Source organism: Peromyscus maniculatus, chromosome 11 (genome assembly GCF_049852395.1).
Source record: "Peromyscus maniculatus bairdii isolate BWxNUB_F1_BW_parent chromosome 11, HU_Pman_BW_mat_3.1, whole genome shotgun sequence".
NCBI lineage: Eukaryota > Metazoa > Chordata > Mammalia > Rodentia > Cricetidae > Peromyscus > Peromyscus maniculatus.
The window spans coordinates 70,812,710-70,822,464 of record NC_134862.1 but is presented as its reverse complement, the minus strand read 5'-3'; the positions used below and the strand labels follow the sequence as shown (position 1 = coordinate 70,822,464).

The following is a 9,755-nucleotide window of genomic DNA, read 5'->3' as shown; positions in this document are numbered from 1 at the left end:
AATGAAGTCCAGTTGCTAGGGATAAGACAGAGGAGGGCCTGATAACATGGCTTCCAGTTGGTCTGGTAATTAAAACTTGCTTTCTTCCCTGCAGAAGCTTTGCGATTTAAAAAACAAAACAACCAGAGCAAAGAATAGGAGAAAACAGCCAAGCCACCCCAAACATGGCTGTTTTGAATTATTAACGCCAGGCAATCTGGGACTAGTGAGGTGACTTTGAGTATCCTTAGCCTGTGGGCCTCTGCCTCTCCTTTCGCAAATATTAACCTTGTAGACCAAATGATCTCTGGCTTTAGTTCTGCAACACTAAAGCATTTGCTGTCTTCTAACTCAAATCCCAGATACTCTCTCCTAATGCTCAGGAGCCTGTTTAGAGCCCCAGATCCCACTAAACAGGGCTTCTGTTTAGGTCAGGCTAGCCCTATGTGTTGTCTTTCTAACATCCTGAGTTGAAGCCTCTGCAGATCTTGGTATCTTTCTGGAAATCACAAGTGACCTACTTTCTCTAGAATGGAACGTGACCACATTGTTTATAGTTTGTTTGTTTGTTACCAGGCAATCGAGATGAAGACTCCGGGCACGCTGTGTCACTTGTCCTTTGTACCTTTAGTGAGTCGGCAGAAGGAAGAGTGTGAAGGCTGCTTCGGGAAGCAGAGGAGGCTCAAAAGAAGGAAGAACGGTAACAGCAGAGAAGCAAGATGGCCGTGGTGGACAGGGCAGAGAGAAGGCCTCGGTGGTGCAGAGGCGGGTCAGAGAGCCTTTTCTGCCTATGGGGAACAGAAGACAGCAGCACCATCCAGCCGATGAAGTCCAGGCCCGGCAACAGCAGACCACACAGCACTCGACTCCTTCCAAACGGTGAGCTTCACAAATGTGTTTCTATGATCTGAATAGTGTACACCCAGCCGATTTACACCATAAGCGTTTCTTGGCAGGAGCTGCCTTAATGCAAGGTCTCACAGCCCCTGGGAGGAGCGCTTCACAAACTCCATGGCTACGTGCCTTTATCTGGAAGCTAAGCTGAGGTTTTAAAGGATCCACACTCTTTTGTCTCTTTGAAATGAGAGTTGACTTGGATTGTGCAAACTATTTCCTTCTTGTTTCTTCATTACCACACATATAATTTCCGTCACAAGATGCTCCTCACTGGATGACTCACCATCCTGTATGGACAGAGAGCAAAGCCGGATTCGAACTTCAGCATTATTGATGCCATGATGTCCCTCAGAGGTCATCTTGGTTATTTCTAATCTCTCTGTAGTACACACACACACACACACACACACACACACACACACACACACACACACACACACACGAAGGAGGGAGAGTGAGAGGGAAAGGGGGAGATAAATAAATCGATAGATAGGTAGATAGATAGATAGATAGATAGATAGATAGATAGATAGATAGATAGAGATAGATGAGAGAGAGCAAGCGAGACTTCATAATACAGAAGGAGCTTACAGGTTTGTTACATTTTCCCCCTTTGCCTCCTTCATTTCCTTCTAGTAAGATGAATCTGGGAGATCAGAAGGATGGAAGTTTGGCCCTAATTGGCCATCTTGAGGGCCGTGTACACATGCTAGCTTCAATATACAATGAAAAAAACCTTCACTGTTATGTACATGGGCTCCAGTGAAGTGTAACTTTCTCAGAGACCCCTTCAGTGGGGACACTCTTAGGCTGTGATTCTTTCGTGAGTGTGATTTGGAGAAAGGACTAAGGAAAGACTAAAATCTGTAAGAGGAAAGGAATTAGAAGTGTGAGACTAATGCAGCCTTTGGAAGACAGAAGCAATCCAATAAAGAGAGCATAGCTTAGAGGCTTTAGACTTTACATGAAGTCAGGGTTGTCAATGTTTTGTACATCTCACTATAATTTTGTGATTTTCTTATCCATTTATTACTACATCTAATAAATCATTAATATCCAATGATACTGCCTATCATTAACAATGGTCATGAAAAAGGGTTTTTCATCTGTAAACAATTCTTCAAAATGGAATATTTGGGGAATGATTCTTAGTAAGCGCTGGCTCTTTGACAGTTACCACAAAGGCCATGTGTGCCCATCAGAATGGAAGTGATTAATACCAGACAAATTCAATTCAGTTACATGCCCGTATGATTGTGCAAGGTTAAGGTTGAGTAAGAACTTTTTCATTTAAGAATTGGTACAGGTGCCCTATAATTGATGTATAGGTACCTGGCACTCTCACTAACATTTCAAAAGTGATTGCTTATTTTATTTATTTTAATCTAGTCAACATTATTATTCTCAAAACTAAAAAAAATCTCTTCTGTTATTTTTCTCTCTCTTCTATCCTTTCCTTGTGTCAATATTTTAAAAGATTCAGTGACCACTGGAACAATACTTAATGTGTTTAAATCTTCCTGGGCCCAAAGCAACCATAGCTCCTGCGTGTATAAATGAAATTCCCAGAGCTAGTAAAGAGGGAACAAAATTGTGCTTGGGTTTCAAGATTCCAGTAGAAGTTCCTGAGGAGTTCAGCTTCTGAGTACAGGCCTACGTGTGATTTTCCAGGAATAGCCACAGGCAATTGTGATTTTTGTAACCAGCAGGCCTGGGGCGGGGGGGGGGGGGGAAGGTGCCTTCCCCAACCTGTCTTGGGGCACACCTAATGCATTATAGTTTCCAAAGGGGAAACCGTCGAGGACTCAGCTCCTTCTCCAACCACTCCTTCATGTCACTTCTTCACATTCTTATCTGGAACTTTCTTGCCACCTGAGGCTCAGATTAGCTCCTTCTCCAACCCCTCCTTCATGTCACTCCTTCACATTCTTATCTGGAACTTTCTTGCCACCTGAGGCTCAGATTAGGATTTAGGGCTAGTTCTTACCTGTATGTTGTAATCCCTTCACAGAGGCTGGGAGGGAGTCTTTTTTCTTTCTTTCTTTCATTTATTTGTTTGTTTATTTATTTATTTATTTTTAAAATTACACTCATATTAATCACATTGTGGTATTCATAGATTACATTCACAGTATTAATTCAATTATATATACACACACACACATATATATACACATTATATATTTAATTTTAAATATTGAATGTCATTTCTTGAAGGGGGTAGGAGGTCTTAATTACAGGCTTACAGCACAATGGGAGGACCCAGGAGAGCAGAAGTTCGCTACTGATGTTTTACAATCTTGCATCTAAGCTGTTAACGCCCATTATTCAGGATACACAGACAAGGAACTTCCCTTAGGCATTCAGGAGGGTGGAACCTGGCAGGGAATTAGCATTGGGAAGATATCAAGGTCAAGGTCTGCAAGCAAGGCAACAGTTACCCAAAACGGGGGCCAGAGCCTTGCAGGTCCCCCTTTTATTAAAAAAATGAGCTTCTGACTTGGGTTGCGTGGGACGTCAGCAGGTCACCTTACCCATCATGGAGACGCCTGCACAGGCCACACAGGTGCTCTGTCTTAGGTTGGTGAGTGCCCCCCCCAGGTATTACCGTCTCTGAATACTCATTATCATACTGGCTCAATCGTGTGTGAGCTGCATGGTTAATTGCTGCCAAAGATCTGGGAGGGAGTCTTAAAGGTAGATTTTCCCTCTGACTTGGAACCCAGGCTGTGTTTATTCCCAGCTCTTTCTTCTCCTACTCCCTTGGGCTCCCTTTTATCACTAGTGAAATGGAACCCATGCCTAGGATGATCCATCTGTCCCTCAGAGGTGTGTCACTATATGAGCACAGAACTTCCAAGGGGAAGTTATTGCTTTCCCCACTTCCAGCCTTCTTCTGGTCCATCCCAGTAGGAGGTTTGACTTGTTTACAGAGTACTGTGCTCCTGACATCAGAACTGCCTAGGGTTCCAGTGTGGCCCTTTGGTTGAGTGACCTTAGGTGACTCATTTGAGTTTTCTGAGCTTCTGTTTTACCAGAAATTAGGACTCTAATACTTGTCCCATGCAGTAAATAGTGCTGGAGAAACATATCCTACCCAGCAGGCGGCCACTCAGTTCTTGCAACTAAGCTGTTCATCGGCTACAAACCACGGACACGTGGCCGCTTCTCTTGTGCTGTCTAAGCAGAAGTCAGGCATATTTTATGGCAAAGGACTTTAAATGTAAATACTCCCTGAGGCAATTAATGGCTTGTTAACATCTGATTACTTTCTTTGCTACCATTTTCTGATTAATTATAGAAGGAAAAGTTGGTCTGTCTACCTGGTCGAATTTTTCTTTCCTTTTGCTACTTCTTGCCAGCGACTTTTTCCTGTGAGAGCTGACGTTTATTTTGTATTCCTGGCACAATGATGCTCTAATCTTCCTGTGGTGTCTCAGTGACAGTGGCCTTGTTCTTCATCACTTTGATGAAGTTGATCATCAAAGCAAGCAGGAGCTGCGAGAAATGTGTTGATGAATTAGAGAATTAGAGCAGGCCCCACAAAGTTCGTAGAAGGCCTAGGGAGAGTTTGATCCCTGTTGCTCACACTCAGTCATGTATTTGTTGATCCACCCTTCCCTGACCTTTCCTTCTTATTTTGTTCTCCAAATTTTTTCATAGTTCTGAGGTAGCTTCCCAAACATATTTCCTTTCCCTGAGAACTTGATTTGGTGTCTGATTTTGAGTAACTTTAAAAATATATGTGATTTTTTTTATATTTCTTTTTTAAATTTTTTTGAGAATATAGCATTATACAGACTGAGCAGGTCGTATTTATGTGTTTGGGAATATACAGTATGTAATACATGTGTAACAACAATTAAAGAGAAAATAATCTTCAAAAGATCTTTGAGGGGTGGAAATCAACACAACGATGTGATGATACCACTGGAAAACAAAATTAATGCACTTTTTTTGGTAAAAGGAAAATAAATCATAAAAAAATCAAAAGTCAAATGAATCTTAAGTGGTGGTTGAATCACATAATCACACCCCACCCCCGTTCAAAGCGGTCTAATCAAGTAGGAAATAACAAGTAAAACACTGAAACACAAAGTGAGAAAATAAAATGTTCATGTTATAGGAGGGAAATGGCATGTTAGAAGTTATTGTGAACTGTAGTCAAACATTTGACTGAAAGTTGGCAGCATGGCTCATGCCTGTAATTCTGGCATTTGGGAGGCTGAGGGAGGAGATTGTCATGAGTTTGAGGCCAGCCTTGGATACGGAGCAAGAACATACATTTAAAAAAATATGACTAATGCAAAAAAAAAAAAAACCTACAAGATATATTGATTCAAACCCAAGAAGATTCACTGCAGTGAACTAATGATTGGAGTTTGGTATATGCAATGACACAGTGTGCCATGGAGACATCAGGGGAAATGCCCACTCAGGATATTATGGACTTCAGAGAGACAGAAGAAATGGCTGTCAGTGAGATGGATGGCCATGGAGGAACATATTGCCTTAGAAACAATCTGGGTTTTACTTTTGGTAGTTGAAAGATCAATTAGTTTTTGAGTGTTATATTTATTAATTTTAGTATTATTAAATTTTGAAACTCATAACAAACCCATTCTGATTTAGTAACGGATATTTAAAAACCTAGAAAATTAAATTCTGTACAAATGTAATAGTTTACTTGGCTTTGCGGGGGTGGATGTGATAGATGTATCCTGCTACAGCTTCATCAGGAACTCAAGGATGCAAGTGCATCCCTGAGGAAGGTAACCAACCAGTACCTCCCTTCCAGTTGTATCTATACCTTAATTTATGCTTACACTTGTTATTCTTGTGCAGATGTCTTAGTTGATGAACCTCATGTCAAAGTCCCTTTTAATACAATCATCTTCAAATACAAACATTGTTTTGTTTCAGTATAGCTGAAATAAACCAAAAGCTTATAGTCTCAAAACTGTGAGGAAAAACTGAGTTTTCTCAAGCACTCTAGGGAGGGTATATTGCTCTTGGCATATTCTATTTTTAACTGGATTTTTCTAGGTGATCCTTGATGGTAGATTCATATAGTGTGGTCTGCTGCTGTAAGGCCAGCTTTTGGAAGCTCAGAAACTGAAGGGGAGGTGTGGGGTCAACAAACTAATCACTCACACAATTGACTTTTTTATCTGAGGGAGTAAAACTTAATTTTCTGGGACTGGTGAGTGGAGAAAAATTAGTTTTCTGGGGCTGGTGAAAAAGGGAAACACACACACACACACACACACACACACACACACCTTCAACATGTCAGGGTCTTTCTATCTTCTTTGTTTCTTTCTTTACCACTTTCCTGATGTATCCTTTGTGTATATCTTTATATTTTCCCCTTACAGCTTATATACCCTAGTAATATCTTTCAAGCAGTGTAAAAATTACAATGTGGCTACCTTATGATTTTCAAGTGAATGTTTACAATGAATACATATTGAAAAAGCATGTTTCTCATTTTCTTACATGATTAAACATTATTCTAAGGATCCACATACATTCATGTCGAAGCAACTTGTTATAGATTAGCAAAGTGTAAGCAAGCAAGATACTTTTCTTAGCCAGTTATTTTACTGGCAGGCTGCATTTTGTGGTTCCAAAGAAAGGATCAATCCTGTTATTATTTATCTTAAAAAGTAATCTTACATAAAAATCTTAGAAGAATCACAAATTTAAACTGTTATATATGAAAAACAACCAGTCATTTCTACTTTATATCCTCAGGGTGCATATCTACTCATCAACAGTTTTTAATTAAATCATATCAGGAAGCTTAGGGTAGAAATGGGCACTAGAAATTAATCATTGTCTTTGATCATCAACCCATCCTATCAAGAAAGGCACATCAGCTAGGAATGACTAGGTTGCCTTTGTTTTTCTTTCTTGACCTAACAAGTCCCTTGCTCAGCTATCAAAAGTGTACCTTTATAAACTTTAAACTGTTCCCCAAGATTTTCTACATCAAAGCCATTAACAAAAACATCTTAACTTTACTAACGATATATATGTCTAAATTCTTTTTAAGTGTGGTAGTTGAATCATTAATTCACTCCAGCAGTAATGCTTGGAAAAAGTCAATCACTATTACTGTAAGTACCAGTAACACATAACACAGTGAGGGGCTAGAAACCCCCTTAGAGTTTTCATAGAACTCATAGATTATGGGAGACATGGTGACCATGAAGGTGATAAGCAGAGCTATGCTCAATAACAGCATGAGGTCTTCAGGACATGTCCTCAGGACTCTGCCTCTCCAAGGCTCACTAGACATGGTTTTGCTGGCTGCCAAGCCATGTCCTATGAGTTCCAAAGCTGCTTGCTGTTCCTCTTGAATGGCCCCTGGCAATGATCAGGATTGTGAAATCATTAAATTATGCAGCAGAGTTTTGAAAGAGTGTCTTCCCTCAAAGAGATAACAGGCAAGTTCTGAGGATGGATAGTGATTCACGGTGGTATGAAAGAGGACCCTTTGGTCACCCTGTGTGGAATGGGTGCTATTTGTCCAGGGTATCATATTAGTAGCCTCAGGAAGATGGCTACTAAGAGACCCTTGTTGATGAGTGATGAGGAAAGATCTTCACAATAGAATTTCATGGGATGCAGGGGAATTTTTGAGAGTCATGTAGGAGATAGGCTATGATGACTAGGTTGGGGAGATTTGCTGATTATCAGTTTCCAAGTGGTGCATCTTGGGAAATGACATAAGGGCAGTTTGGTATCAGAATATTATATTCCTTAGTCAATTTAGTTCAAGGGCTATTTAACTAAGAATCTGGTCATTTTTCCATATCTCTTTATGCTCAGAAGGGATCTTAGGTTATATTCTACTAGGTAATTTTCTATACATTGAAAGAGTATACAGTGATGGTTATGCTTGAGATCTGGAGCAGGGAAGAATGCCCTAAAACCTGACTTCTACCATTGCCTAGCTGTGTGACTGGGAAGTGCCCCTCCATTTCCTCATCTATGTGATAGAAATATTAAAAGCATCTATCTCAGAGTGTCAGAAGGATTGAATGAGTTAAAAGATAAAATGGCCAACACTCAGTACTCAATAATTGTTTCTCTAGAAAATGGTGTACACTCAGCTGGAGAGCCTAGCAGTGCAAACACATGGACCTTGATGTTAAGTCAGACATGGAATCTGTGTTTGTTGCTTGATGTGTGATCTGGGACAAGCTATTCAACTGTTATATTTACATTTGTAAATTTGTAAATTATGGTCATAGTGGCATTTTACTTCAAAATTTGTTCTGAGAAATAAAAAGTGTGTAATGCTTCATGCAGTGTCTGGCATGGAGTAAATTCTCTTTCTCCCTTATTACTTTCACCTTACATGACTGACCCTTTAAACAAAACAAAACAAAACAAAAACCTCTGTCCAAAAAAAGTACTAATGGCCAATAAATGAATGAAAAAATTGTGAACACTAATGAAATGCAAGTGATAACTACATTGAGTTTCTATCTCACGCCAGTCAGAATGGCTGTCATCAAAACAAATGCTGGTGAGGATGTAGAGAGGGGAGATCCTTGTTCATTGTTGCTAGGATTAGTGCAGCTACAATGAGATCTGTATGGAAGTTCTTAAAAACAGAACTACTATAGGATCTAGATATACCAATTGTGATGGTATTGTGTTCCCTGAAATATTGTGCACCCTAATAAACTTATCTGTAGTTAGAGACAGAACAGCCACAATATTAAACATAGAGGGTAGGCAGTGGTAGCAGATGCCTTTAATCCCAGCACTTGGGAGGCAGAGCTAGGCAGAAATCCATGTGTTCAAGGATACAGCCAAGCATGGTGACTCACGCCTTTAATCCCAGAAAGCAAGCCTTTAATACCAGGGAGTGATGGTAGAAGGCAGAAAGATATATAAGGCGTGAGGACCAGGAACAAAAGAAAAGCTCAAATCTTTTATTGTTCAAAATCATGACCCCCAAACTAGATACTTACATACTCTCCTCAACTTCCTTCACCCTCCACCTTGATAGCCTCCAGAGTTGGAGCAGAAGCCAAAAACCTAGAGAAACTCTTGGAAGGAGGAAGAGCAAAGTAGACATAATATATACCCTTCTCTGTGTGCTTGTGTGTGTGTGTGTGTGTGTGTGTGTGTGTGTGTGTGTGTGTGTGTATGCACATGTGTGTGTTTGTGTGTTGTAGTGGTGTACGTGTGTGTGGTATATGTGTGTTTGTATGTGTGTGTTGTGGTCTGTGTGTCTGTGTGTTGTGGTGTGTATGCAGAGACCAGGGTTTGGTTGACATTAGGTATCTTATTTTTTGAGACAGAGTCCCTCACTGAATCTGGAGCTCCCTGGTTGACACTGAATAGATTGGCTCGCCAGTGAGCTCCAGGCTCTGCCTGTCTCTGCATCTTGGATGCTGAGATCACAAACACGCATGACCAAGCATGCTGGCTTTTTAACATGGTTTGGGGTGTGGAAACCAGCCCTCATGCTTGCCTCACTTGCACTTTACTGACTCAGTTATCTCCACAGTGCCTGTGTGCACAGTTTGTCTTGTTCTAGCTGCCCACTGACTATTTCATTTGTTGGGTGCAGGGCAAAATGAAAATGAAGGCTGCTCAGTTTAGGACAGTGGGAACAGAGCGTAGTGTCATTCCAAGTCCACGGCCTCGTGACTGGCACACACTACGTGCCCATGAAGATGGTCCCACTGCCAATCCTGGGGCAGCAAAAAGTTACAAAATTGTGTCTGTGGTGGTGAGAAGTCAGCTTGGTTATTCTTTCCACCTTAAAGCCATAAATGACAAGGGTGAGCCCTATGTATTTACTGCTGGCCATAAGCAACACTCTGTTCCTGGAAGCCTGGAGTCTGGAAGAA

General features: G+C 40.8%; 1 protein-coding gene across 6 annotated transcripts in view; it reads left to right on the top strand.

Moving 5' to 3' along the window:
• Positions 1-545: 545 nt before the first annotated feature.
• LOC121821165 (uncharacterized) overlaps positions 546-9,755 on the top strand; it is a 227,489-nt gene continuing 218,279 nt past the window's right edge. For 5 of the 6 annotated variants that reach the window (XR_013043360.1, XR_013043358.1, XM_076547826.1 and 2 more), the window contains exon 1: positions 546-858. The gene's annotated coding sequence lies outside the window, so the exon portion shown is untranslated. The remainder of the gene's footprint in view (positions 859-9,755) is intronic. The other variant, XR_013043359.1, reaches the window with a different exon arrangement.